The sequence below is a fragment of the Nannospalax galili genome, unplaced genomic scaffold (genome assembly GCF_000622305.1).
Source record: "Nannospalax galili isolate Female #2095 unplaced genomic scaffold, S.galili_v1.0 scaffold1951, whole genome shotgun sequence".
In the NCBI taxonomy this organism is placed as follows: Eukaryota; Metazoa; Chordata; class Mammalia; order Rodentia; family Spalacidae; genus Nannospalax; species Nannospalax galili.
In genome coordinates this window covers 559,096-562,445 of record NW_008329136.1, presented here as the reverse complement: position 1 = coordinate 562,445, position 3,350 = coordinate 559,096, and the positions used below count along the sequence as shown (strand labels likewise).

General features: G+C 38.7%; 1 protein-coding gene across 1 annotated transcript in view; it reads left to right on the top strand.

The window, feature by feature from the left end:
* Man1a2 (mannosidase alpha class 1A member 2) overlaps nt 1-3,350 on the top strand; it is a 157,484-nt gene that overhangs the window by 145,977 nt on the left and 8,157 nt on the right. The window lies entirely within an intron of this gene.

Here is a 3,350-nt window from a genome sequence, read left to right as displayed (position 1 = left end):
CGGGAGGCAGAGGCAGGCGGATCTCTGTGAGTTCAAGGCCAGCCTGGTCTACACAGTGAGTTCCAGGACAGCTGGGGCTACAGGGAGACCCTGTCTCAAAAAAACCAAAAAAAAAAAAAAAAAAGTATAGTCACAGACAAAAGAAATAATATAATTCCCTTGAAAATTACAATGTTAAATTTGGAGGCAGCTTCAGAGAACTTTATTGGTGGTAATGATTCACTGAGCTTTTTTTTATTTGGCCTTTTTTTGTCTTTGAGACAGGGTCTCATGTAGCCCCAGCTCTCCTGGAACCCACTAGGTAGACCAGGCTGGACTCAGTCTCACAGAGATTTGCCTGCCTCTGCCTCCAGAATGCTGGGATGGAAAGCATGTGCCACCACACCTGGCTTACTGAGCTTTTTTAATATCATAACTTCTGAGAAGCAGCCTGCAGATATTCCAAACTAATATTTTGTTCACTTACATTTAAGCTTAGCTACTAAGTCCCAAGCACAACAATGGAAATGTACATATCACTATTAGTTCTTAACATGATTTAATTGTATCAAGATACATAAATTTAAGTTTTATGTAAACTGTCCATTTTATTCTTTGTTAAAGTAATACATCTCTCCTACGTAGTCTTTAGTTGGCCCAAATGAAATACTCATCTAAGGTCACTGTGAGGAGAGGGACAACTGAGATTAATGTTTTTACTAAAATACCAGTAGATTTTGTCAAACTCAAAAAAGAAAAGGGCATTATCCTACATATTTACAATTCATATTTACACTTGGAAACTTTAACATTCATACAGTACTGCTGTATGTATGACCTGTTTTAAATTTCTTTTGAATTTCAAAATGTATTTCATGGTTTTCTTTTTCTTTTAATCTTAAGATCATCTGTTGTATTTGGTTGTCATGTCTCTTTAGTCTCCATTAATATAGAAGAACACTTCCTGGCCAAACTTTTGTCTTTTATGAAATCAACATTTTAAAAGTATTCTGATTAGTTTGCTTTAAAGAACATTTCTCAGCTGGGTGTGGTGGCACATGCCTTTGGTCCCAGCACACGGGAGGCAGAGGCAGGTGGATCTCTATGAGTTCTAAGCCAGCCTGGTCTACATAGTGAGTTCCAGGCCAGCTGGGGCTACAGGGAGACCCTGTCTCATAAAAAAAAGAAAGGAAGGAAGGAAGGAAGGAAGGAAGGAAGGAAGGAAGGAAGGAAGGAAGGAAGGAAGGAAGGAAAAGGAAGGAAGGAAGGAAGGAAGGAAGGAAGGAAGGAAGGAAGGAAGGGGGGAGGAAGGAACGAAGGGAAGGAGGGAGGGAAGGAAGGAAGGGAGGGAGGGAAAAAAAGATTATGTGGGGCATTTGGAAGGGAGGAGGGAGGGAGGAAGGAAGGAAGGAAAGAAGGAAGGAAAGAAAGAAGGAAAGGAAAAAAAGATTATGTGGGGCATTTCCCAGGAGTGGAGCTGGCAGGTCTAGAAGTTGCTCTGGGTGAGTCAGTGACTGGAGAGGTGAGTGACTGGGAAGACTTACACACTTTATGAACACTCGGCCCTTAGACCACGCTAAACATTTAAAATAGTTTTCTTTCTTCAATAATAAATTAACTTTAGCTTGCTATAACTTTTTACTCTATAAACTTTTAATGTTTTAACTTTTTGGCTCTGGTAGTAGCTTAAAACATAGATACATTATGTAGCTTCATGGCCTTATGTAAATTTTTTAAAATTTATTTTATTTAGCTTTCTAAACCTACTTGAGCTGAGACACATAATAAGCACGTGCAACCTAGGCCTACCCTAGGTCAGGATCACAAGTGTGACTGCTTTACCTCCACATCCTGTCCCACAGGGAGGTCCTCACCGGTAGTGGCACCTGTGGCGCTGTCACCTCCTGTGATGACATGCCTCTGGGATCCTTCCTAAAGGTCTGCCCGAGGCTTGGGCTACAGGCGCACAGCACTCTGCCCCAGCTCTGTAACATCGAGTGCTTTCACACTGTGACTGGGCACATTCCCAGAACTTCTTCCTGCAAACCGAAGACTTGGGAACCTAAGCAACCTCCTTACTTCCTTTCTCCAAGTCCCTAGTAACTGGCCATTCTATTTTTAATTTCCTTGACTCTAAGCACTTTAGATTCTTCATGTAAGTAGAATCGTGTCATGTGTCTCTTTTTGACTGGTCCATGTCCTCCAAGGTTGCTTGTGTTGTCACTTTCCTGATTTTAATTCCAAAATCCTGATACCACTTCTCTAGTGACTACACTTTAGTCAGGTCAGTTTTCTTTCTTTTTTTAAAATGTATTTTCTCCAGCTAGAGCCTTCATTTTGCAAAATTACTTCCTGTTTTACTTGACCTAATAACATCTTATATTTCACTTTGTATTATTTCAGTCTCCATGACAACCCGATCACTGACATTTCTACTTTAAGAAACCATGCATTAAACCATTTCAAATTTCATTTAATAATAGCAAATTATTTGAGAACCATTTAATAAAAAGTTTTTAAATTTTAAAGTTTTATTTAATAAAAATTACATGAAATTAGTTATTTTAGGGGAAGAATTTTAAGTTACAGAATAGTTAACTGCACAACACATAACTAGAGACAAGTGTTAAAAAACAGTCATTTTCCCCTTACTCCTTTAAATTATATGCTTAATAGACCATCAGAAGTGAAGGGAGAAACAAAATGTGCATACTTAACCAACAGAATATGGAATACTACTCACAGCAGAGGGGAGTGAATTTCTGGTAACTCTAACATGGACCACTCTGATAATACACCAAACACAAAGTAAGCAAAAACTGCAGGGTTCAAATGAATGCATTTCTAAAGCAGGTGACATAGAGTGGCAGAAAGCAGAGCAGCTAGGGGGTTGGTAGAGGATGGAAATGCACTCTGTACTTAAAATGTTTAAAGTTTATGTTGTATTATTGTAAGCATGTAAGCGTCTACTCACTTTCAAACACTGAAAGTAAAATCTTGTGATAGGATAAAATTATTGGAAGGGAACTTACCCTGTGAAAATACTCCCCCAATGAAGAAAGATGAATGAAGGATGCTGCTCACTTTTAACATTGTTGATCTTTGCTATTGTCCTGAGCAAGGCTTAATGCTGCATTTGCCTTTCGCTCACAGCTCTAGCATCTTTCATATTAACATAACTTACATAAACGCCTCTGTTTATAGCATGGTTTGAGAAATCTCAGTTCTCCCAAACAGTTTTTGATAGTGCATACATGCAAACATAAAGAAATAGGTATTAATATTGTATGCCCTTTTAGTTGGCCTTTATCATTCCCTATAGATAGGATAATACATACCTGTTGTTCTGAAACTTGCATTTTTCATCTTAC